At 43.5% G+C, this 27,389-nt stretch overlaps 1 long non-coding RNA gene across 2 annotated transcripts; it reads left to right on the forward strand.

The window, feature by feature from the left end:
• Positions 1 to 439: 439 nt before the first annotated feature.
• Positions 440 to 20,631, forward strand: LOC140636340 (uncharacterized). 2 transcript variants are annotated; one of them, XR_012033610.1, is made up of 3 exons: positions 440 to 565; positions 17,562 to 17,746; positions 19,394 to 20,631. It is a non-coding gene; the product is annotated as an uncharacterized lncRNA (long non-coding RNA). The 2 variants fall into 2 exon arrangements; XR_012033611.1 differs by having other exon boundaries at positions 448 to 558.
• The last annotated feature ends 6,758 nt before the right edge of the window (positions 20,632 to 27,389 follow it).

Below are 27,389 nucleotides of genomic sequence, written 5' to 3' on the forward strand. Positions count from 1 at the left end.
GATCAGCAAGAAATTTGTATATATTCTAGATACCACTCCTCAGTTAACTCTAGTGATCTCTTCTCTGGTCTCCTTGCTTCCAGTGTCGCTATTTGTCAATTCCTCTTCAAGGATCTTTGCCTTCTTTCCAGAGACCATAGGATAAAATGCGGACTCCAGGCTCTCATGATTGAGCTGGAACCTGACTTTCCAGCCTACCTCCCCACCCCCTATTCCTATAGATCCCAACCACCCAGGCTGAACCCCAGCTCCAGGAGCATGCATCATGTTTATCCTTGTAGACATTCACACACTGCTCTTGCTTCCTGGAATATCTGGCTTCTCCTTTGCTGACTGCAGAAATTAGACATGCCTTTCCAAATCCAGCTATGATGTCAGCTCTTGGGTAAGGCCCCACAGTCCCCCTGCAGTGGGAGGACAATTTGTACATACCATTACCATGCTAACTGCACCCACTGCTAGGGTTGGTTGTTGAGTTCTATTTCCTTGACCTGAATGTGAACCTCACCAAAAGCAAGCATTTTTTTCCCCTTATTCATCATCATGTTCTCAATACTGGTATGTGGTAAGTGCTTGATGTTTGTTGAAATTTATTTTTTAAGTCCTTATGTGTTATTTAAAAGACTACAATTATTAATGAGTAGGCAGCAGTAATAGAATTGTTTATTCTTTCTGCCTGAAATTTGCTTATTATCCCTAAGATCATAAACTTGGGTTCACAAAACCTCCGCAGGGTATATGATGAAGAGATGTATCTTGGCTGTATAAGTCTAAGTTGGGAGGATTAGGAGAAAACCCACTGTGAGTAAACACTGAGAGGTGGTTGCTAGAATAGTTACAGCAATGCTAAGACATAGCAATGAAAGTGTAGTGTCTAGAATGAGACAATAGTCTGTTTTCTCCTTAGATCAGTATTGGAGTGTTGTTGAGTTCTGAGCATCATACTTTAAGAAAGAAGGACAGATCAAGTAGAGTATCTTCAGGAGGGAGGGCAGCCAAGAGAGTAAGAGGGTAAGATTCCATGTCACCTGAGGTAGAACAGACAGCGCCCAGGCTGCTTATCCTAAGGCTGGAGGCTGGTATATAAATATCTTCAAACACCATGTGCAAAGGGCTGTCTTTTGCAACAAGGAATAGATATGTCCTATATCTTTCCAAGAGAGACAATCAGGGCTGATGGAAGAATTTATCAAGAGACAGACTTTTGCCAAATAGATTTAAAAAAATTAAGAATAGATGTGAGGAGATGGTTTGGCTGTTTTGAGTAGGGAAGACTACTCCATTAGGGGAAGTACTTATGCAGTGGCTGCATGACCAGTTGGTGAGGGATGACATCTAGGGTGCTTGGGGATCAAATGGTGATTGGGTTTGGATTACATGATCCTTAAAAACTTTTCTAAAGCTGAAATTTCACAAGTCCATGACTTTGAGTCAGATAGGCCAAGTGGGAAACCAAAGTCTCAAACCATCTTTGAGTCTTACTAAATGAAAGTTGCTCTTTGGCAGGAAAGACCTCTGGCTGACAGTCCTCCATTGCCCACCCTACCCCTCCACCCCAAAACGTCACCATTTTAAGCAACTCCATATCTATATGGATGTCTGAGCCAATATACTATCCATACTTCCCACCTCCAAAGATCTTCTCCACTCTCTTGGGTATCTACTCATGTGACCTGGCCCTAGACCAACAATTCCCAAATTGTAATGTATAATAGAAAAACATGGATAGCTCATTAAAAGCATAGATTCTTGGGCTGTAGGAGTTCAGCATATGATCTAGGCTTAAGCTACTTAGCATACTGCATTCCCATGGCTCTTATGATTGGTCTGGGGACTGACATGTAAGCAAATCAGAGCTGATGAGATTCCATGAGACATTTGGGGTAGATGGTGATACTCTTTTTCATTGGCTGAGACATCATTAGGTTTGAAGCTGTCACCATTGTCATCATGTTAGCAGGAAGAGACTAGAAGCAAAGCCAAAATGTGAAAAGATAAGGTTGAGATATTGGGAAAATCTTGTTTAACGATATAATTTGAGCTCTGAATTCAAATACACCTAAAGCCAAACTATCCCTGGGTTTTGTGATTATCTGAATAATTAATCTTGTCTTTTATTTAAGCTATTTGAATTAGGTTTTCTGCCACCTGAAAGTTTCTAAGTGATATAAACCTAAATGCCATTCCTTGTCCACAGATTTGATTGGGTTGGGCTGCTTGAAGAGGTACGCTTAGTTTGTAAAACTTGTGCCCTTGCTCAAATGCATGGCTGCCACCCAACGTTTAGTGGATCGGCACCTACCTATTATGGATTGAGCTGAAATTTCACAAGTCCATTAGGTCCATTAGGTACCAAGCATTCTGTCAGACTCACAAGTGATAATCAGAAATAGAAGACTTACTCCTTCCCCTCAGTGAGTTTGTGCTCTACTAGGTGCAAGACAAAATATGAGGCAAATGTCAAGTGAGTTAGGTGGAGGTAGGATCTTGGGGGAAGTCATCGTGTATTGGGTTGTCAAGTAAAAATTCATAGACAAGAGGGTGTTAACAGGTTCTTAATGAGTATATGAGGAGAAGAAAGGAAGGAGGCTTTATTAAAAGCTGGGACACCGCTTTCCACCAGGGCCCAGCAGAATGGCTCATGCAAAGAAGGGTGTCAAGAAGGGCCATCCTGCCATTAATGAGGCAGTGACCAGAGAATACACCATTGACACAAGTGCATCTATGGTGTGGGTTTCTGGAGAAGCATGCCCCTTGGGCACTCAACGAGATCTGGAAGTTTGCCATGAAGGAGATGGGAACTCCAGATGTGCATGTTGACACCAGGCTCAACAAAACTGTCAGGCCTAAAGAAATAAGGAATGTTCCATATCGTATTCATGTGCAGTTGTCAAAAAACATAAGGGGGATGAAGATCCACCAAACAAGCTCTCTACTTTGGTTACCTATATACCTGTCACCACTTTCAAAAATATACAGATTGTTAATGTGGATGAGAACTAATTGCTGATTATCAAATAAAGGAATACAACTGCAAAAAAAAAAAAAGCTCAACATAATTTCTAAGCATCTTATGTAAACTGTGAGCAGTATATAGACCATAGAACAGAAATGGAGTTAAATAAACTTCCATATAATTTTATCACATAGTATGCTTTGGATAAGATAATTGCATAGGCAGATATACCATGGCAGAAAGATGAAAAATCCTAAAGGCCTAGGAATTAGAGACCTTTTGGGTTACTAATACACTAACTCTATGTAGCTAACAGTGGCATAAAATGTTTAATTGGATAAATTACATGCTTTGAAAGTTGCCAGGTTGTGTGTGTTTCTGTGGCTCTACAGGTTAATTGCTCTGTTAATTTGGAACAGGGCTTGCCTCCTTTAAAACTGACAGTAGACTTAATCTTCACAGTGTCTCTTTCTTGGGAAAGCTGGGGTGGAGTGAACATTGGATCATACTCTATGTCTGTTCCTGTTTTTAGAATGAGGTCAACAAGGGTCTCCTCCACCAGGCCTGTTCTCCTGTGTCCCAAACTAGGAGGCCATCACTTCCTACCAGCACTCTAAGAATGCTGGCAATACCTAAAGTCCCTCCCAGTCTTTCACCCTGGCGACTTGGAATCCTGGTGCTATTTCCATCCTCATTCCATATGTGACACCAGCAGATCCTCATCTTGTTTCTGCTCCACTTACTCAGCTAATTCATAAGGGCCTTGGGGAAAGGAGGCCATATCTATCTTTTTTCCTTCCTTCCTTCCTTCCTTCCTTCCTTCCTTCCTTCCTTCCTTCCGCCACACTAATGTCCATTACCCACCATCTCCTACCCTAAAGCCTCACCCAGTGCTTTTTTTTATATATTTTTTAATTTTTATTTATTTATGATAGTCACAGAGAGAGAGAGAGAGGCAGAGACACAGGCAGAGGGAGAAGCAGGCTCCATGCACCGGGAACCCGACGTGGGATTTGATCCCAGGTCTCCAGGATCGCACCCCGGGCCAAAGGCAGGCGCCAAACCGCTGTGCCACCCAGGGATCCCCCAGTGCTTTGTATATACTATACACTATCAAGTTTGCAGAAGAAGTGGGTATGTATATTTAATTCTGCCACTAGATCTTGGAATTTTTTAAGATTTTATTTATTTATTCATGAGAGAGAGAGAGAGAGACAGAGAGACAGAGAGACAGAGAGAGGCAGAGACACAGGCAGAGGGAAAAGCAGGCTCCATGCAGGGAGCCTGATGTGGGACTTGATCCTGGGTCTCCAGGATCAGGCCTTGGGCTGAAGGTGGCGCTAAACCGCTGAGCCAGCTGGGCTGCCCAGATCTTGGAAATTCATCTTACTCCTGGCAGAGCAGAATTACACCAGGAATCTGGATCATAGTGAAACAGGTCTTTACCCTTCTCCTGTGTTACCTTTCCATCTCCAGGTGGGCACCTGGAAACCCCAACTTCCCTGGGATCTCCCTCTTCAAGCACTGTCCCCCAGGTCCAGATTTCAGTTGTCACTTATCCTTGAATATATTCCAGCAAGTCCTTGTCCCCTAGCTCATCATCACACTCTTTAGAGTGTAGTTCCTGAGACTCATGCTCATATGTCATTAGGCCAAAAGACCCCAATCCCACCAGAGGTGAGGCTTGGGAGGGACAGAGGGGTGATAGGGGTAGACAGCCACATCCTGCCTTAGAAAATAAATACAAATCAAAAAAGGGTTCCATGGAGGTTAATGGTGGCTTCTGCTGGAAAATGGCCATCCCTGTAATAGTTTATTTCTGATGCCAAATTTTTCATCTTTTGGGATTAAAGCATTGTTTCATGTTAAACTAAAAACTCTTTTTTACCCCTCACATTAAATTATTATATATTATTATCTCAGCATGAATGAGTTCATATGGGCTTTCAGGTGTGCAGATGACAAGAGAAAAAGAAGGGTAGCAGAGAAAGAGAAAACTAATTAAAATATACTGATGGAGTGGAGCAGTCCAAAGTGCCAGGGTCAGGTCAAGGGCACAGGAGGCTTGGAGGTCACAGGAGGGCGAATGCAAAGGAGTGTTCTGACGGCCCTGAGTCTGGAGTGAGGGGAGTAACTAACTGAGCCATGGGATCTTGTCAACAAGCCTCATTCATACCTTCCTTCACTTATTCAATACACATTTGCCAACTGTGTCATAGAATGGCTCATGTATCAGCTAAACAGTGGCATTTTTTAGGGTGAAAGTAGTCACTATTAGTATCTATGCTGGGATAACAGGCTAACTGGGATGCATGGTCACTTTAATAACATCTGTAAGACCTCATGTGGGACAGACATAAATACCCTGCTATGCTTGAGACACCTGCAAACGAGAGGCAGAACAATGACACAGTGGTAACAAGGATAGCAAAAACCCAGAGAATTTTTTTTTTCCAACGTGACAGGCACTGTGCTAAATGCTTTTTGTGACTCATTTAATCCTTCTTGTAGTTGCTGATGATAATTATTCCCATTACACTGTGAAAAAAGGAGGCAGCAGGCCCAAAATGGAGTCACCTGATGTCAGCAAACAAGACTTAAAGCCTAACCTCATTGCAGTTTCAACCCCATAGGAATGTAACCCTTAGCCAGTCAACATGGAATTGTCTGATCAACACTAGCAAAGCAATCCACTGAATAGGCCCTTCCATTACCCTTAGGAGGGTGACCTTACCTGAAACAATGCAATGGACCCTTGAGTAGGTCCACTTATATGCAGATTTTTAAAAAAAGATTTTATATATATTTATTTATTCATGAGAGACACAGAGACGCAGAGACACAGGTAGAGGGAGAAGCAGGTTCCCTATGAAAAGCCCAGTGTGGGACTCAATCCCAGGACCCAAGGATCCTGACCTGAGCTAAAGGCAGAGGCTCAACTGCTGAGCCGGCATCCCATATGCAGATTAAAAAAAATAAATATAGTACCATAAATGTATTTTCTCTTCTTTATGAATTTATTAATAATATTGTTTTCTCTAGCTTACTTCACTATAAGAATACAGCATATATTACATATTATATACAAAATATGTGTTAATTGTTTTAGATAAGGCTTTTTCATCAATAGCAGGCTATTAGTTGGCACGTTTTTGGGAGAGTCAGTCAGTTTGTGGATTTGCAACTACGGGAGAGGGTCAGTGCCTGTAAACCCTGCATTGTTCAAGGGTCAACTGTACATTCTCTGCCATTAATTTCCTTTTTCTACCTTCTTTTCTGCCTTTAAAAACCTTTCTTTCCTATGAATATATAGGAAAGGAGCTTTGTGGAGCTCCTTTCTACTTGGATGGATGGATGGGTTGCTGAATGGTGTGCTGCCTGTCTGATTCAGAAATCATTTGATAAAGCCAATTTGATCTTCAAATATACTCGGTTGAATTTTGTTATTTAATGGCAAGTGTTCACACAGATGTGAACGCTTGCCAGTACCAATCGACTGGGCAGAGGTAGAGCCAGAATTCCCAAGCAGGCTGGCTGACTCCTGAGCCAGGCACTTGTGTACTAAGACAAGAAGAGATGGAGTGCTGAGGCGTTTCTGAGGAGGGAGACATACTTCCATCTGGGGAAATCAAGTTGAGTTTCCTGGCAAAGGAAGCATTTAGCTGCTCTGTAAAGTAGATAAAAGGAAAAGAGTGTTCTGGTTAGAACAAAAAGAGCAGGATCAGAAGCGTAGAAGCAGGAGAAACGAGCATGTCTGGAAACAGAAAGGAGAAGGTTTGGGCCAGGACATTTTGGAATTCATAATAGCTAATGATTGCTGAAGGCTTACTAAGGATCATCACCACATCACCACAGCAGCTTGTAGGGTGCCATTATTTTTATTCCCATTTTACAGAAGAGGAAACTGAGCCTGTAGGAGGTAAAATAACTGGTCAACCATGGGTCAGAGATGGTGCTGGGAAGCCCATCCTAGCAGTCTGAATCAAGAGAGCATACTCTTAATCTTTATATCACACCTCCTTCTTGTAGGGTGAGCAACACAGGACACCTCTGCTTCTGACTAGGCTGAGAAAGGTTTAATTTATCATGGGCATGGAGCAAGGACATAGGGGAGGAGAGGTTCAATAGCCATAGTGTTGACATTTTCTTTTGGGTGAAAATAATCAGGAAAGCTCATTTTTATGGGGCTGTGTTGGTTTTTAATTTGTTGGAGGAGGGAGTATTGGTCGTGGGTGTCCTGCTTCAAATCTAACTCAACTCCAGTAATTTCTTATGAAGTCTCCTGTATGGCTTTAATTTTCCTTTTATATAAACAAATGAGATTCTCTGAGCAAGGGATTCAGGATATTAGAATATTAAGTAACTCAGCTGGCCTGTCAAAAGGGTCAGGAAGTGAGATGAATGTGTATCATTATGATCTTTAGAGTGGCTGGGAATCCTCTGTCACTCACTTCTACTGAAAATTTTGCTTCCCTCTGAGTCCTTTGAAGAAAAAGTCTTTGCTAGAAAAGGAAAAGGGGAAAATGTCCTTAATACCCTGTGAATGGGATGGAAAGGACTTCCTCCTTAATGCTGCAATTCTTTAGCAATGTCCCACACCCAGGCTAAGGTTGTAGGTCAGTTCTTGCAAGAGCCAGCAGTGAGAGGGCTCACTGCCAGGTCCCACTTATGAGAGTGCACTCCTATTTCAGCAAAGGCCAGCTTCCCCGAGCTTGGTACTGCTACTGAAAACCTGGATGGGTCTCCCCAACCCTGAAGAGCTAGACAGTATTGGCTTGACATTTGCTGTTCCTTCCTTGGGTGCCATGCCTTTGGAACTGGGTTGAGCTCACTTGTCCCAGTGATTTGGGTTCTCAAAAGGGTTGTCAGCATCTCAGATCTAATAGCACATGATTATAAGCTATTGCACCTTTCTATAGAAATCAGCTCTTGGATTAAAACATATTACCTGTTCTCTAACATTTGTAAGATAGCTTTGAGCAAGAGCTAGAGAAATATCAATGTCTAAGTGTGATGGGTAGTTTCCCATCATTTCAAATACTATCAATTATGACTCTGGTTTTCTATTCTGCTTTATTTTTTTTATAAATTTTTATTTATTTATGATAGTCACAGAGAGAGAGAGAGAGAGGCAGAGACACAGGCAGAGGGAGAAGCAGGCTCCATGCACCGGGAGCCTGACGTGGGATTCGATCCCGGGTCTCCAGGATCGCGCCCTGGGCCAAAGGCAGGCGCTAAACCGCTGCGCCACCCAGGGATCCCTCTATTCTGCTTTAAAGAGAAACTTTATCCCTTCATTCATTTATTTGACCATTATTACATAAATGCTTCCTGTGTTGGGGACTAAGTTCATGATGGGGTCCATGTTGAAGGGGAGAAATCATCCTTGCTTCATGGGGCTTGCAGTCAGAGAGGATGAGCGTGAAATAGACAGTCACACAGACAACAGAGCCAAGTTGTGAGCAAGTTTGTAAGGGGACTTCCACTTGGTGTTTGAAGGATGCCTCCTAGAGTGCACATGTGGTCTAGGCAAACATGCCGATCTAAGTTTTTTCTCTATAAAACTTCAGGTTTTATACCATTGTATCTGAAAGGCCATTTCTAGTGCTATTAAATTCTCAGTGGGTGCAGCAAATCTTTTCACTGGCTTGACTTATTTGCCCCAAATGAATGATAAATTCCAGCCTGATTCCTGGAGCATTTCAAGAAATGTTTGGTGATGAACCCAGAGAGACTAAGCTAGAGCAACCCCTTTCCCAACCTGCTGCTTAAGCAGCTGTGAATGGCAGCAATGAGCCCACCAGCAGCTGCCAAATCCCCCTCCTCCCAGAGGCTGTGGCTGCAGTGAACTCAGTTAAGGTAGGGTGATTTGCCTGTCGCTTTCCTATAAATTGAACCTAATTAGAGAGGAATAAGGGTTTTCTTTTCCTTAACATTAAAAAGTTGGCACATGAGGTAATGCATGACATTTCGCTCCTTGTCCTGGAACATCAGCTTCCTGAGCCCACTCCATGCTCCATCAGTGCCCTCTCCACCTCACCCCTGGAGTTCTGAGCCAACCCAACAGAACTCAGTGCAGGAGTCAGAGTTCTGCTCCCCCCAACTTTTATCGTTTCCAAACCCCTCTGCCAGGACTCTCACTAATTTCCATGATATGGGCTCTAAATAGAGACTCAGCAAAAAAGAGGGAAGCGAGTCACAGACTCACCACTGCTTTGCTCTGGGACACGAAATATGAGACTAATGGCTTTTCCTTATCCTTAGAAGCTACCACCACTCTCTTTCTTAGAAATGGAGGAATAGAAGGAGAGACTCCAAGTGTCATGGAATCTGATCAATCTACCAGGTTATGGCAACCTGGTCCAACAAATAAGAGGCAGCTTCTAGGTACCACCATTTCCCTTTTGGCATCCGGCAGGTGAATGGTTGAAGTCTCCATCAGAATCTTGGCATGGCCCTGTCTCTGCCCTCAGGTTACTCACAGGGTAGCAGAGACCACACTGGATTGTTTTAGAATCTTCTATGGTTATTGAAGCTTAGAGTTCAGGATGGGAAATGTGGAGCAGGTGGTACCTTCCTCTCCTGTGGAAGAAAGAGCTTCTGGTGGCTTATCAGAGTTGCCATAGGTGAAGACCACAGATAAACGATGGCACTAGATCAGTGCAGGACACAATGGGGGACTGGGTGAGTTGGTCACATGGCACTCCTGCTAGGTGAGCACAGGCACCCTTCTATAGGTGAGGGGCATTCAGAGTGGGAGGTCATCAGACACAGGCCATACTGCTCCTGGAGTCTGTGTTGGCAGGATCCCAACCAGTAGTGGAGGTCTGGCAAGGAGGCCCTGCTCCTGGGAAAGGGTAAGGAGCTCTGGTTCTGGGAAGAGATCTGGGCTATAGGGGCTGGGTGAACTCTGGAGGGTGCCCTTAAATGGAATCTAGGTGTCTGGTGATCTGCATGGCACGGGTGGCCACAGTGCATGGAGACTTGGTAACCTCAGGCCCCTCAGACTGCCCCATAGCACACAGATTCTGAAGAGGCTAGCAGTGTGGGCTGCATCTACTCCATCCTGGCCAGATGGGGCATGAAGTGTGGGGTGGACCTGGGACTCACATGTGTTTTAAGGGGCATTTATGAATTCAGTTTGGGGGGATCCAGAGAGACAGAGGCAGGGGAAACAAAGCCTAGTTACAGGCTATCTAGCTTTGTAAGTTCTTTCTGGGGAGCATCAGTGCTCCACAGCTTCCATGGCTCCAGGTTGGCTGGGAGCCCCACTGTCTCTCTCCCCTACTCTTTCCCACATCGCCACTGCCTGCACTCCATCATCTATCCACTTAGCTGGTGTAGCAGGAAGAGTTCTCCAACGGCCCCATGTTGGCTGCCACCTTGTGGTGTTCCCATGATCATATTCTATTATGTGACAAAGGGATTTTGGAAATGTAATTAAGGCTACTAGTCAGTTGACGCTCAGGATGGAGAGCATCTGGATGGGCCTAACCTAATCACATGAGCCCTTTCAAATCACAGTGTTTTCTCTGGCTGGCTGCGGGAGAGGAGGTTAGATTTGAAGCCCTTGAAAGATCTGAAGCACCACTGCTGGCTTTGGAGGTGGAGAGGCCACATGGAAAGAACTGAGAATAGCCCCTGAGTGACAACTAGTGAGGAAATGAGCTCCTTAATCCTATCCTGCAAGGAGCTAAGTACTGCCTAGAACTTAAATGGTCCTGGAAGTGGATTTCTCCCTGAAAGCTTCAGATAAGAGCCCGGTGGGCCAGTGCCCTGCTGTTGGCCTTGTGAGATCCCTTGTGAGGGATCTGGGCACCTAGATCCCTCAGATTGCTGACCTGCAGAAACCGTGAGGTAGTAAATGGCTGTTGTTTGAAGCCACTCAGTTCATGGCCATTTGTTACGCAGCACAGAAAAAGAAGAGGGAGGACCGACCGGAAAGCTGGCCCCTCCTATCCCTCACCCCACCTCTCAGGGTCTCAACATCCTGGTGGAGGAGGAGGGGCTGGACTGGAGGATTTCTGACTTTTTAAGATTCATTTGTCCCAAATGTGATCCAGTTCCAGCTCCCTCATGGGCCTTCTGGGGCTCTAGGTTGACAGGCTGGGTTTGCTCTTCATCTTTTCTGTCTCCTCTCTCCCTCTCACCTGGGACCGGCTCCATAGCCTTTCTTAGTCAGAGTCTCTCAGGATCTATTGCTCCTTCTCCATCAGATCAGGCCTAGGCAGCATTTTTTTCCACATTCCCTCCTTCTGGAGGGGGTGGGGGTCATTGCCAGACTCTCTTTTGCTGCACATGCCCCCTGCCTATCACTCAGAGTCTACCTGGATGTGATGTTCAGACCACGGTACCTCTACCCTATTGGAGCCTGGGTCCTGATCCCTGTCCAGGGAATTGCATCCCCTCCAGCCCTGGGTCCACCAGCCCCTCCCTGGCCAGCACAATCTCTGCTTTCTCCCCCTCCTCATTTGCACCTCTGCCCCTCACTAGGCCTGTCTCTTCCAGCTCACCTGTCTGGCATGGTGAGCTTCTGGCATAGAGCAACAAACTCTCTGGATTTCTCTCTTGCATCCACAGTGAGATAAGAGGCCACCTTCCTCACTGAATGGGAAACCAGCACAGAATGGCTCATCCTCACCTATGCTGACATCAGAGCGTAAGCCCCACATGCATGGGGTAGAGGGCCCTGAGTGGTTCATGACTGAGGGTGTCCATACAGAGGGAAGGCCAGGACACCCATATAGGGTTTGTGAGGGGGCCATGGTCTCTTCCTTGCCAGAGTTACCCTCCTATCCTCAACTCTGACCTGGTGTTCACAGGTGGCCTTTTCCTTGCTGTGAGATCTTCAGGTGTTAACGAGGTGTTCAAGGTCACCTGTGGCCCCAAGTGATCCACCATGAGGTGTCCTCCAGGTTTCATGCCAGCTTTAAAGATGTATGGCTCTGGGTTAAGCTCAGACATTATCAGGCTGTAAGAGCTCACCATTAAACACGCAGCTAATGTTCTATTATTATCTCTGCCACAGGAAGGGGCTTATCAGCTTCTCAGTTCCTTTCCAGCTCAGGAATGGAAAATGAGGAGTAAGTTTTAGGTGCAGGCTGGTGGGTACATAACTGCCAGAACCCCAGATCTGGGAGGGACCCTGAAAGTCCTGTGGTACAGCCTGCCATGTATGGCCAGCCTCCTGCTTGGGCAGTTGTTCCAGTCTTGACTAGAATCATCTGGTGACCATAGATTCACTAACAAACTACTGAAGTAATCCATCTACTGGGCCTTCAAATCGACAAGTCCTCCTTATGGAGGTTGCTGTGTCTGTCCCTATAGCTCCACACATTGTATGACCTTGACTCTTGGGACCTCACAGACCCCTTTCTTTCTCATTCATTCCCTCAGCAAATTTTTACCGAATGCCTGTGATGTGCTGCGCAAAGTGGAGGGTTTTTAGAGAATAATATGACTCAGGCATGGTACCAGCAGCAGAAAGGGAGCCCCAGTGCTTGAGGAGGGCTGCCAACCCTTCCCTGCATCCCCTCTTCTCTGATGGGACAATTCTGAGCCTCTCAAAGTCTTTTTAATGGAACATTTATTCAGAGTCCCCTCAAAGAGGGACTCATTTTGGTCATTCATTTCCAAACCCACTCCAGCAGAGGTTCCCTTTTCCTCTCTGTACTACCAGGGTCCCTAGACTGAAGTGAGCTTCCAAGAAGAAGCTCTGCCCAGCACAGAGCAGAGCAGAGCGGGCTCATGTTAGATGTTCTGCTCCTGTCTACCCAGCCAGATGGTAGGCACGTCACAGGCCACCATGCAACCCTCACTGCAACTCAGTTTTCTCATCTATGAAATGAGAATAATCATAATTTCCACCTCATAGGGATCCTGAAGATGAAATGAGCTAATATGTAGCACGGTGCCTGGCACACAATAAATACTCAGTGAATGCCATCAGCAGCAGCAGCTTCCCCACCACCATCATCACGATTACCACCATGATCTTATCAACCATACCTTTGAAGAGGATGGAAAATGAACCCCTTTCCCTTGGTGTTCACATTTTTCTTTCCTGTCTTACTGTATAGAAGTGGATGGTTTGCTTCTAACCCTATGGAAGTGATTTTATTTGAGCTGGCTCCTATCTGGTCTGTTGAGATAATAGAAGCAGCTACCCATCCTTGAGCACCGTGCCTCACACATCATCATCTTGTCCCCTTACAACCTCCTGGGAGGTAGGTATTATTAGATATTATTTTCCATTTGATGGATGAGGCAGTTGGGTCTTTGAGAGCTAAAAGTGCCCCAAGGCTGTGTAGCTGATAAGTACCAGAGCCTAGGCTGCAAACCCAGATGGTGATGCCTGTGCTCTACTAACTGAATCTTGGATGCCAGAGTCCACTCCTGCCACCACAAGTGTCCCTGTTCTCCAGCTGCAAGTCATCCACAGGCAGTAGATTCAGCAAACCTCCTAAACCCTTGTCCAGGTCACTGCTAAAAGTTTTGAAGTTCCCAGGCCTCCAGATATAACCAGAAAGGACAGGCCTGAATAAGCCATGCAGAGGGAGCTTTGGGGAGTTGGAATCATGGAGTGACAGAGGCCGCAGAAGACGGAAGGAGAAGTCAGGACAATTAGGGACCCTGGAGCCAGACTGCTGGGGGTCAGGACCACTACTTACTAGCTGTGTGACCTCTGAGTCTCGGTGTCTTTAGCTGCTAAATGAGGACTAAAATAATGGCACCTCCTCTATTGGTTGGTGGTGAGGGTTAAGTGAGATACATTTTTTAAAGTTTTTAGTGCAGAGCTCAATCTATATTAGACATTGCTTACTATTATGATGATCGTTTCCCAAGCATGGTTAGTGATGGCTTCTCCTTCATCAAAAACAGAGCTGAGGCACAAACTGGCAGCTCGAGGGAGGGTGAGGGCTGGGGCAAACCCCATTTTGCCTTTTCCTTCCTGGCCCTCAGTGTCCACTCAGACCCAGGCCCTGGCTCCCATCCCTGCTCCTCGAAGGCCTGCTCAGGCCAGAGCTCCTCATTTGCTGAGCGCACGCGCCTCAGAAATTTTTCACACGTTGCCAAGAAACCACCCCCCTCATCTATTTTAAAACCTTGTAAAGCTCCCTGTTTAATGTTTTAAAAGGTTATGTTCTAAAGAGGGACATGGTTAAGTAAATTATGGCACATCAACCTGATGGGATATTAAGGAGCCATTAAAGTGATAATTATGAGGATTGTGTAGCAACATGGAAAATGCTTACAGATTAATAAGAAATGAAAAACAGGATGAAAAGGTGGATTACACAATGATGGCAACTAATCAAAACTACATACCTATGAATAAGCCTGGGAAAATTGGTATTGCTTTCCCTTTCTTTATTACTCTTCTCTCTCTCTCTCTCTTTCTCTCTCTCACTCCTTCCTTCCTTCTTCCTTGAATTTCCTGGCTCTCACTTATCAGAAGGTACTGAGCTCTTACTCTGTGAAGACACCATGCTTATTACCCAATTGAGAGAGGTGAAGAGACAGTTTCTGCCCTCAAGAAATCTCACTAGAGAGACAAATCTGAAAACAATCTCAACAGGTTAGAGTATAAATAATTCAGTGTGACAAGGAAACTAATTAACTCAGATCAGAGGAATCAGCAAAGCTTTCCTAATAGTATCCAGGTAGCTAAATCCAAAGGTGTTCAGTTGGAGGGAAAGAGGGTTCCAGGTGGAACAAACAACATGTGCAAAAGATCGGAGATGTAGAGAAGGGGACTCACATCTCTCTGGACTTATAGCTCATTGATCCCTGGGTTCTGTGTCCAACAGAGAAGTGAGGGGATTACATATCCACCTGATGTTACCTTCATGGGTTAGGGGGCCCTCAACTCCACAAATATATCTAGGATCCCATGCCCTGGCATTCAGGAATTCATCAAAACTATTGTGAATCTACCAGACAGTTTCATAAGATCTGTGGAAGTCAGTCAGAAGTTCATGAAGCACCTAGCCCCCATCATCCCAACCATCCAGGAAACTAGTTGGAAAAATAAATTCACCTCCATTCAGGGTGTTTGGGCATTACTAGTCAGATTCATGACCCTCATTTCAGAAGTACAGAGGCTGTAGCCCAGAGAAGGGAAGTTAATGTTTTATTTTGTCATCTAGCAAATTACCCAGCTCTGTCCAAAGCCAGTACTCTGTGCAGCACACCATGTTCCCTTGCCCATGAGACCAGTCTAACTTTTTCCCTCCCATGAACCAGCACTTCACTATTTGCCCTATTTACTGCTCCATGGTGGGAGTGAGTGGCCTTTCCCAAAGCTGTAAAAGGTTGTAGACAAACCCTCCTCCCCACTCATGGCCTTCACTGTTCTGCCCCCATGATTTCCATCTTCCTAGGTAATCCAGTTAGCATGACCTTATCTCTTCTGTCTGTTCAGCAGTTTTGGGGTCTCAAGGTCACACAACCCTCCTCCACCTCTAGCTCCTTCTTGCTCCCTTGAGAAACCAAATCTAGGTAAGGTGTTCTGGTTATAGAGTAAGGAAAAGTGGAAGACTGGGAAAAGAGTCTAGGGCTCCCAACCTCCTTCCAGCTCAAAAGTTACCGAGATAAAATCCTTCCTGATTCTGCAGTTCAGCCTTCTTACCTGGCAGTGATGAGGCACTTGGAACATTTGAACCAGTGTCCTCAGGGCCCTCCAGGCCCGACAGCCATGTGACTAAGTTTCTAAGAATCTGCAAGTGGAATGATAAAGATTAGTTACTGTGAATAACCTTGATTTCTTCAATTTGATCTATATGCTTGGGGGGGTACACCACAAGGACCTGGGGGGTATTATTGGGGCAGTGCCAAAATGGCACAGTGGAAACTGAGCTATCAGGCAAGTAGACCAACCTGGACCACAAAGGGTCTTTGGATCATTTGCCACTTGTTTTTCCACCTATAAATTTGTTCACTTGCTTTGGCATTTATGTGGTTTCAGAACACTATTATCTTGTCAACATTGTTCTACAGCATTGACATTATCTCTTAATTACACAATTACTTTGTTATGTACTGTAGACCTAGTAATAAAATATTTGATGTGTTCAAGCACAGACTGGGTTTTTAAAAATATAGCTTGAGTCAAACCATCTTGTAAAAATCACTAATTCGTGTCACACTCAGAAGAGACATTTGCTGTGTTCTATTTATTCCCCCATTGAAAGGAGGGAGAGATTGAGGCTCGGAGAGGAGAAGGCAGCTACTGTGGCTCACACAGATAGTTATGAAAATGAGTTTTTTGGACAGGAAATCCCACCCTAGATCATACAGGAACTAGGCAGAGCTGTGGGCTAGAGCTCAGGCCTGCTAATCCTGAGGCCACCACATTTTCCCTTGTTTATGAGGAGGTTATGCAACTTTGCTTCTACTTTGTGTTACCCACGAGCTCTGTCCAGGTCAGCGAGTCACCATGGATTTGGAAGCCAATCCCCAAGTAACTGGCTTACTCTAAGGACCTGGTCCCATGTCTCACAGATGCTAAGTGATTGAAGGAAGGAATGTGACAAAGTCCCACTGGGCTTGATCTCTACCCTGTATCAAGGAGTCATGCCTCCAGAAAGCTACTAGTAAGAAGCAAACTGCCAGTTGGCAGAGGCAAGGCCTGAAACCATGTGTGCCATTGGCAATGATTAGTTTGCTAGCCAAGGAATTAAGCCTGAGGGAACTGCACATGAAACAGGGAGGGTGATTGAGGAGGGTGAGGAGAAAGAGATAAAAAGTGAGGTGCCCTGAAGAGCATGGATAAGGACTTTTTGGAGCTGGAAATAGCATAAGAGTTGTACTCAAAGGGGTAGGATTTACCTTTTGATGAAATTCACATTTCATCTTACTGTTTCACATTGCTTATGACCCTAGTCTGACCCAGGCATGGCAGACACTTGGTGTAATTCCCCAGCAGTGACCTCAGAGGGCCTTGCAGATCACTTTCTCCTTCTGAGCTTGCAGGCAGCCCCAGGATTCCTCCAGAACAAAATCTCCACCATCTTTATCTTATTTACCCTCTATTATTGGTTGAATTTTGTCCCCCAAAAGATATGTTGAAGTCCTAGTCTCTGGTACCTGTGAAAGTGACCTTATTTGGAAATAAGATCTTTGCAAATGCAGTCTAGTTCAGATGAAGCCAAACTGGAGTAAGGTGGACCCTAAATCCAATGACTGGTTTCCTTATAAGAAGAGGGAAGTTTTGACACAAGAAGAGACTGCCATGTGATGACAAAGGCAGAGGTTGGAGTGTCTAAGGTACACAATGGACTGACAGTGCCCACCAGGAGCTAGGAAAGGCAGAGAGGGATTCTTCCCTAGAGGCTTCAGAGAGAGCACAGCCCTGCCCACACCTTGATTTCAGACTTCTGGTCTCCAGAACTTGGAGGAAATTATTTTTTTTGCTTTAAGCCGCCCACTTTGTGGCACTTTGCTTTGGCAGTGCTGGGGAACTAACGTGCCGCCTCTGGGCATCACTTCATTCTGTCCCAGAGTTCTATCTGTTTGGCCTTTTCTCCCACTAGATGCCTCCATTTTTTCCATCTGCTTACTATTTCTTGTCTCTCTCCTTTCCTGATACTCATGTTGTATCCAGATATTCTCCTCCTATTCCCAACCAAGGACTTGTTGCCCATCCAAGCTCAGTGCAGATGGTGCTCCTCTATTATATCCCCCAGACCTTTTCCAGAGTGCATTTGTCTTTCATCTGGACCACTGCCACATCACTGCTTGGATCTCTCTTTACTCCCTGCAGCAGAAGGGGATCCCAAGAAGGAGAAGGTAAGAGAATGCAGAAAGAGACTTCTCTAGGTTGAGTTCTGCCTTCCTTCAGCCCAGCGGTGACATGGAGGTGCTGGTGGGGGACACACCATACCTTCAAAGCGTGAACCTGTTTCTTCAGACAAAGCCCCAAATATCACAATGGCATTTTAGGAACAGAGATGGTCAGTCCTTTTTTTTCCCCCTCACTTCAACATGTAACTAGGTAAACCAGTGTCAACCACAGCTGGGTCTCCTTCTAGGCCCACTTGCTCTGTTTGGCAATGTCCAGCTGGATTCGGTCAGAAGAATAGACCACTGCTCCACAGTTGGGAAGCTCAGATGCAATGCTTGCTGATGTCAGGGGCCATCCCATGAAGATTTTCTTTGTGCATTGTCACACACTGAGGTGGAAAGGCTCATGGAGATGCAACACATGTATGTGCATGCATGCATGCACACACACATACACCACCTTGTTTGCATATCCATCGCTAGATCAGACTGTACTGTGTGTGATCATTAAGCATACTGTGTACTGTGCCCTTCCTCGGGGTGTTCTCCTTGACCAGAATGTTCTCCATCAAACACAAGCCTATGCCTCCCCTCAAGTCTCAGCTCAAATAATGTCTTCTGGATCAAACTTGCCTGTGGTCCCATCCGACTGAACCAATCACCCCTCCTCAGTGCCCTCAGGCACTGCATACCCACCTCTACAGTTGTACCCATCACACTGGCATTCTGGGGCTTCATAGCCTGAGGGACTGTACGATGGTCCTTCCATAGAACTGGGAACAAGGACTAGAGTGGGCCCTAGATAGTCTTTGTTGAGCACATGAATGAAAGCATGCATGCCTGTGTTACATCTTGCATAGGGTTTTTATAAACTGGATTAGTTTTTATTTTTACAAAGCAGATTATACTTATTTATATGATAGGTACAAAATCCAAAAGTTTAAACCGGGCATGTGGTGAAAAATCTCCCTCCCACTGCATTCTCTAACTGCCCAGTTCCTCTCTATGAATTGCTAGCTGATCCCTGTTTTGTGTTTAGAATCTCTGCTAATATAAATGTACATAAATTCCCTTTCCCCCTTTTAGTACAAATTGTAGCATCTTGCTTTTTTACATTTTACTTTTTAGTGTCTCTTATAGATCCTTCAGTTATCAGTCCCTTGAAAGCTACCTTGTTTTTTTTTTTTCCAACTGCTGTGTGGGTTCCATTACAGGAGTATACAGTGAGTATTCAACCAGTCTTCTAAGTTTGTTTCTGGTCCTTTGCTAGTACAAACCATGCTGCCATGGATAAGCTTGTGCTTTCATTGACAATAGTTAATCTTGATCTATGTGTCTGTTTCTGTGCCAGTACCACACTGTCTTGATGATCACAGTTTTGTAGTACAACCTGAAATCTGGCATTGTGATGCCCCCAGCTCTGGTTTTCTTTTTCAATGTTCTCCTGGCTATTCGGGGTGTTTTCTGTTTCCACACAAACCTTAAGATGATTTGTTCCAACTTTCTGAAGAAAGTCCATAGTATTTTGATAGGGACTGTATTAAATGTGTAAATTGCCCTGGGTAGCATTGACATTTTCACAATATTAATTCTTCCAATCCATGAGCATGGAATATTTTTCCATCTCTTTGTGTCTTCCTCAATTTCTTTCAGATCAGTTAAACAGAATAGAGAACCCAGAAATGGGCCCTCAACTCTATGGTCAACTAATATTTGATAAAGCAGAAAAGACTATCCACTGGAAAAAGGACAGTCTTTTCAATAAATGGTGCTGGAAAAATTGGACAGGCACGTGCAGAAGAATGAAACTAGACCATTCTCTTACACCATACACAAAGATAAACTCAAAATGGATGAATGATCTAAATGTGAGACAAGAATCCATCAAAACCCTAGAGGAGAACACAGACAACACCCTTTTTGAACTCGGCCACAGCAACTTCTTGCAAGATACATCTATGAAGGCAAGGGAAACAAACGCAAAATAAATCATTGGTACTTAATCAAGATAAAAAGCTTATGCACAGTAAAAGAAACAGTCAACAAAACTAAAAGACAACCTACAGAATGGGAGGAGATATTTGCAAATGACATATCAGAGACAGGGCTAGTATCCAAGATCTATAAAAAACTTATTAAACTCAACAGCCAGGAAACAAACAATCCAATCATGAAATGGGCAAAAGACATGAACAGAAATTTCACCAAAGAAGACATACACATGGCCAACAAGCACATGAGAAAATGCTCTGCATCACTTGCCATCAGGGAAATACAAATCAAAACCACAATGAGATACCACCTCACACCAGTGAGAATGGTGAAAATTAACAAGACAGGAAACAACAAATGTTGGAGAGGATGTGGAGAAAGGGGAACCCCCTTGCACTGTTGGTGGGAATGTGAACTGGTGCAGCCAGCCACTCTGGAAAACGGTGTGGAGGTTCCTCAAAGAGTTAAAAATAGACCTGCCCTATGACCCAGCAATTGCACTGCTGGGGATTTACCCCAAAGATACTGATGCAGTGAAACGGCAGGACATCTGCACCCCAATGTTTATAGCAGCAATGTCCACAATAGCCAAACTGTGGAAGGAGCCTAAGTGTCCATCAAAAGAAGAATGGATCAAGAAGCTGTGGTCTATATATACAATGGAATATTACTCAGCCATTAGAAACGACAAATACCCACCATTTGCTTCAACATGGATGGAACTGGAGGGTATTATGCTGAGTGAAGTAAGTCAATCAGAGAAGGACAAACATTATATGTTCTCATTTATTTGGGGAATATAAATAATAGTGAAAGGGAATATAAGGGAAGGGAGAAGAAATGTGTGGGAAATATCAGAAAGGGAGACAGAACATGAAGACTCCTAACTCTGGGAAACGAACTAGGGGTGGTGGAAGGGAAGGAGGGCGGGGGGTGGGGGTGAATGGCTGACGGGCTCTGAGGGGGGCACTTGATGGGACGAGCACTGGGTGTTATGCTATATGTTGGCAAATCAAACTCCAATAAAAAATATACAAAAAAATAGTTAGTCTTGAGAAATTACTTTCAAATGGTGGGATTTGGGGCTCCAGTAAATTAGAGTGACTCTTCTGGCACTGTGGTGGTTCCTGACAAGGGGCTCATTCAACACTTTTTTCAACCTCTCACCAGTGTGCTGAGTCTGAGAAGCTAAAAATGACATTTCCTAGGCATTATTGCAGGAGGATTTAGGGTGTGATTTCAGGATCCACCAAGCAGGGTAAGATTTTGATTCAGAACTGAGTTGCTGAGCAGAGAGGTAGGCAGTGTTTTGACAATGGGCATCATGGCACAGGTACCAAGTTCTGCCACTGACAGCTGCAGGGGGCAGATGTCTGATATGGAAACTTCCTGACTGAGGGAAGGCAGCAGCTCCTCAAGTGGTCCAATCCTGTGATGCAGTCTTGAGAGATGATCCTGAAAGCTCAGCTTAGTGCCTTTCACCAGATTGTGGTCCTCAGATCAGTAGCAAATGCCAAGCCCTGGCCCGGTCCTGATGAATCAGCTGTAGTTTAGAAGTCCCCCAGGGGATTTCCACGCACACTCAATATTATAAAGTACGCTTGGACTATAGAGAATCTCAGCTAACATAGTAATTGTAATCACCTGGGGAGTACTGAACACTCCAGAAGCTGAGGGCATACCTTTGATTGATTAAATCACAATCTGTAGGAGCAGGGCCTGGGCATAAGCATTAAAAAACCCTAGGTAAGTCTAATATGCAACCAAGGTTATGACCTGCTGGCCTGGAATAATAATTCTGAATCTTGATCATATGTTAGAATTATAAGGGCCTATATGGAGAATGAAGGAATAATGATACCTCAGGTAGAAAACTGTCAGCTGCAATTAACAGAATAATCTTAAACCTCAAACTGAGAGGGAATGTATTAGTCACATAATGAGCAGAGAGCAAGTGGTAGGATTCTACCTTCATGTAATTGTAGCAGTTCCAGGCTTCACATCCTGACAATGTAATCCAGAGGCAGAAATGGGCCTTTCATGGAGTCTTTGTCTTAAAAGCAATGAAGCTCTCAGAAGGTGTCCCGGGGAACTTCTCTCAGATTGTATTTGCCAGACCTACTCTCTATGCTTACCCATTATCTAGTCAGTGGCAAAAGGATTGGGACGGCCAGCCCTGATTTTCTGATACCAGTCACTGGAGGTTGAATGTTGAAGCATCCACCACACTGAGAAAGATGGGAGGTGAGATAGCAAAGGGAATCTGGGACTTTTAATTTAACTCCATCTTACTATTTGAGAGAGTTTGCTCTGCTCACTGATTCCATCACTAAGGATTATCCTTTTAAGAAGGGAATCTTTGAAATTTTAGGAATTTAAGCCATCATAAAGCCATTAACAATTGTTATGGCACCATTAATATGTCAAAGGGCTTTTTGGATCACAGAATAAATCTTTTTATGAATTATGTATTGAAGAGGTAACATAACAACTTGGTTAAAAAAGTGCAAAGAGATTTACAGGGAGATGCAACTCTTTTCCCATTATTGTCTCCTTTACCTGTGCCCTCCTCAAGGCAGTTACTATTAACAATTTCTTGTGTATTCTTCCAGAAATACAATAAGCATGTTCAAACTTGTGCTCATCTATATCTACCACATAAATATTAAGCAAACAATATGTACTGTTCTTCACCTTGTCTTCTACACTTGTATACAACTTTAAAACTGACATTCCTATATTTACATTTTGCTCGAAGTGGTAGGCTATTAAATCTAGGTAGACTGTGAAAAATTAGATGTGTATATTATATTTCCTAGAGCAACCATTAAAAAAATAACATAAAGAGATGTAGTTTAAAAAGTCAATAGGTAAATTAAAATATAATGCAAACAATGGCAGGAAAGAGGAAACGAAGGAACAAAAACAGAGAAGAACAAAAAACTAATAAAATGGAAAGCCTAAATTCAACCACATTGGTTGAGTTACATTAAATGCGAATTATAGTAAATTACATTAAATGTAAATGTTCTAAACTTCCCAGTTAACAGAGATTGTCAGAACAGATAACAGAACAGCATCCCAATATATGCCGTGACAAGAGACACACCTTGAATATAAAAACACAAATGGGTAAAAAGTAAATGATGGAAGAGATATACCATTCAAATATTAATCATTAAATAACTGAAGTGATGTAAAATGGTGCAGCCACTATGGAAAGCAGTATAGCAGTTCAGCAAAAAATTTAAAGCAATTCCACTTCTGGGTATACATCCAAAATAATTGAAATCAGAGTCATGAAGAGCTATTTATTTGTACACTCATGTTCATAGCAGCATCCACAATAGTCAAGAGATGTAAGTAACCCAAAGGTCCATTGACAGATGAATAAGTAAACACAATATGGTCTACACTTACAATGGAATATTATTCAATCTTAAAAAAGAAGGATATTCTAACATAACACTATGATATGATAAACTTTGAGAACATTATGCTGAGTGTAATAAATCAATCATAGAAAAAACAAATACTGTATGATTCCATGTATACAAGGTATCCAGAGTAATCAAATTGTAGACACAGAAAGTAAAAGAATAGTTGTCACAGGCTAAGGGGAGGAGGAAATGGGAGAGATGTTATTTAATAGGTATAAAGTTTCAGTTTTGCAAGATGAAAAAGTCCTGGAGATTCGTTGCACAACAGTGTGAATGTACTTAGCACTACTGAATACTTAAAAATGGTTAGGATGGTAAATTTTGTGCATATTTTACCACAATTAAAGAAAAGATAACTGAAGTGGCTGGATTAAAATAAACAGAATAAGAAAAATCACGAGGGAGAAGAGGAACATTACGGAATGATAAAAGGGGTTAATTCACTGAAAACTATTTTAAATTCTAAGTGCACCTAACAACAGAGTTGTAAACAGAGTTTACAAGTACATTAGACAAAAATTGGTAAAAATGGAGGAAGAAACTGAAAACATACGATTATGATTGGAGACTCCAATACTCCTTTCTCAGTGACTGATACAAGTGGGCATCAAATCAGCAAGAGTACAGAAGACCTAAGCAATTCTAGCCAACAACTTGACCTCATAGACATGCACAGAACCTCTCACAGCAGAATGCACATTCTTCTCAAAAGTGACATTCTTCATGTGCAACAGGTCTTCCCGACTTTCCCTTCTTCTCTAGCTCTTCCTTCATATAGTTATTTCTCTCTTCCTACTTCTCTCTCTCTCTCTCTCTCTTCTTCTTCTTCTTCCTCCACTCTCATTCCTTTTTCTCTTTCTCCCAATCTTCAGGGGGCATATATTTTGTCTAGCACTAATTTCACAAAATTTCATGCTTCCTGTTCTTAACTTAAAAGCAAGTGAGTTGAGGTGCCTGGATGGCTCAGTCAATTTGGTGTCTGACTCTTGATTTAGGCTCAGGTCATGGTCTCAGGGTCTAGTCACAGAATCCTGGGATCGAGCCCTGCATCAGGCTCTGTGCTTAGCAGTGTGTCTGCTTGGGATTCTCTCTCTCTTCTCCTTCTGCCCCTCCTCCCTGCTCTCAATCTCTCACAAATAAATTAATAAGTATTAAAAAAAAGCAAGTGAGTCGGCTGTTTTTTTTTTCTAATAAAAAATAAACAATCATAAACTAACTTGCGTTCGCATAAAGTGTTCAAATGATTTCCCTTCTTAGATTCTGGTCCTGGATATCTTCTGTAAGTTACATCGGAAATTTGCAGAAGGTCATTGAGACTGCAGTTATTGGAGGAAGGAAAACTTCATGGAGGAGGTGAAATCTGGAATTGAAAAGAATTTGGATTATGGTTCACAGGGAGCTTCTTTTTATTTTATCTCTCTGTCTTCAAAGCATTGTGAATGGTCTAGCAGTCCACGGGCATCAAATGGAGGAGACATATGAACATGACGATCCCTCCTGTCTCCATTGTGCCTTCTCTCCTATCTTCTCTAGTCTGAAGTAAATATCTTATTTCCTAGTAGATGCCTTTTTCCCCTTCACTTTTCAGAGCCAGGACCATGGCTCTGGCCCTCTGTGATAACTGGGACTCTTCATTTTGCCCTAATTGCCTCACATTGTCTGGCTGAGGTTTGCAATCAGTTTTGCCACTTCTCCCAGGGCCTGCCAGCTCATTCTTGGTTTGTCTCTGGATTCCCTGCAGCCTCTGCTACACTGTCTTGCTGGTCTTGGACCAAAACTCTGGGCATGACCTGGCTGTATGCTGCCTGCTTCCCGAGGACCCCTGGGAATCTCTTCCTGTTTCTGTGTCTCTCTAGGTGAATGCTGCTTTCCCCTTAGAGTGGGAAGCTGCTGACCATGATACCTGAGAAAAGTGCAGGAAAGTGTGAATACTGCATAAGTGGTCACGCTGTGTGTGCATGCAGGTCCTCACACTTAAGGAGATATATGCATGTTTGTCAGAAGAAAGCATGTTCATGAAATGGCTTGTGCAAGCAGTCTAGACCAACAGTATGTGCTTGGTGGTACAAATGAAGGGAACTACAGACCCACCTGGAATCCCTGATCCAGCCTGCCACTTCTTGTGATTTCCCATATGTTCATCGGGTTCATATGGATTCTGAATTATGATCTGAAGGGATCCAGCTTATCCTCCACTGGGCCTAAAGTTTTGCCATTTGGCACTTATTAATTTGGGTTAAACATTGTCCTCTAGAAACTTCCCTTTAAAAATGCAAATACTTCTGGAAAGAGGTAGAAAGATAGGAGACTATAGAAATAATCCTCTTCACATTTTTACAGATGAGGAAAGTGACATGCCAGCAATATTTCCAAGGTCAACTTGGCCTTCTGACCCCTGGTCTAGCACATATCACATACTTGGTTCACAGGGCACCACCTGTGGGTCCTTCACAATGTGCCATAAAGGCTTCCTTACTTATCAGGGCCATTCCTGAGAATATGGTAGGCAAGACCAATTGGAATAAGATGTGTGGTGATGCTGATAAATTTGGACATGTTCATAACTTGGGGTACTGGATTTTCCTCTAGACCAGTGCTGTTTAATAGAAATCTAACATGAGCCACAAATTTGAGTCACATATGCAATTTAAAATTTTCTAGTAGCCACATTAAACAAAAAGAAAAAAGGTGAAATTAATTTTAATAATACACTTAATACCAATACTTATACTTAACCAATATTGTGAAAAATATTATCTCAACCTGTACTCTGTATAAAAATTAATGAGGTATGTTTACATACTGTTTACTAAGTCTTTGAACTCTAGTGAGTATTTTACACTTACGGCTCATCTCAGTTTGGGCTAGCCACATTAAGGGTTCAATGGCCACATGTGGCTAGTGATCCCCTAAATAGACAGCACTGTCTTAGACTCTCCCTATTCAAAGCCCGGGATTCTGCACCCCCTTCTCTGATCAGGACATTGTTTGCACATACCTTTCTTATTCAGACCTGATATCCACAGGCTTGTAGTCACCTTACAAGCCAGCCAGTTCAGGGGATTTCATGTTATATTTATTACATAGAGTCTCAGAGACACAGGGGATGTGCTGGGGTGGACATCAGGGGTGTCTGAGGCATTTGCTTTCACCACGTGCATTGCTGTAATGTGGGTGTTGTGATGAGCATTTACAGATTACTTTATCAAGTGTTAATTAAGCTAACCCTTCACAAAAGGGCAAACAGCTTAAAGGTATCCCTACAAAAAAATCACAGCTTGAAGATAATACCTGTAATGCAAGCGCACATGGACACAGAAAAACAGGGAGCTGATATTTTGCTTCTCCCAGGTCAGCTATGTGATGAGATTAAAACATTAGTGATGGAGCCAGACTTTACATTTCAGAATCACCAGGAAGGCTACCTGAGATGTGAATGTATATCCACGGTTATTAACAAAGACCTTCATCTTAAGTGTATTTTATGGCTTGGTATATTAGTGTGTGATATGTGATATTTCTACTGTTTGGTATATGTCTTATTATGTATGCAATTTACCTGTTCCATGGTACATGGACATAATTCAGAAATACATATGGAGTTTATTTTTTATTTATTTTTTTAAAGATTCATTTATTCATTTGAGAGAAAAAAAGAGAGAGGGAGAGGGAGAAGTAGCAGAGGGAGAAGGAGAGATAGAAACTCAGGCAGACTCCCCACCAAAAGCTGAGCCTGACACAGGGCTCAATCCCAGAGCCCTGAGTTCATGACCTGAGCCAAAATCAAGAGTTGGCTGCTCAACCAATGGAACTACCCAGGCGCTCCCTAGAAATACATACAGACTTTAAAAACACAGGTCAGTTCAGGTCATTCCTCTGCTCAAATCCCTGCACCAATTTTCCACCTGACTCACAGGAAAAACCCCAAGGCCTTATGATGACTAGGGCCCCTAACCCTTCATGCCTGCCTCAGCAGTCCCTGATGTCACCTTCCCTGACCCTTACTGCCATTCTCTCTGCTCCAGCCACACCTGCCTCCTCACTGTGTACCATTTTTATTGTATCTACAACAACAAAAGACATCCAGTTTTACACATTTTTTAGCATTTTATAAGTGGAGTCATACTGTACAAATTCTTCTGCTATTCTCTTGATTGACTTTATATTCCTAAGATTCTCCCAAGACATGGTTTGTAGCTATAATTCATTCTTTTTCA

The sequence above is a fragment of the Canis lupus genome, chromosome 7 (assembly GCF_048164855.1).
Source record: "Canis lupus baileyi chromosome 7, mCanLup2.hap1, whole genome shotgun sequence".
Taxonomy (NCBI): Eukaryota; Metazoa; Chordata; class Mammalia; order Carnivora; family Canidae; genus Canis; species Canis lupus.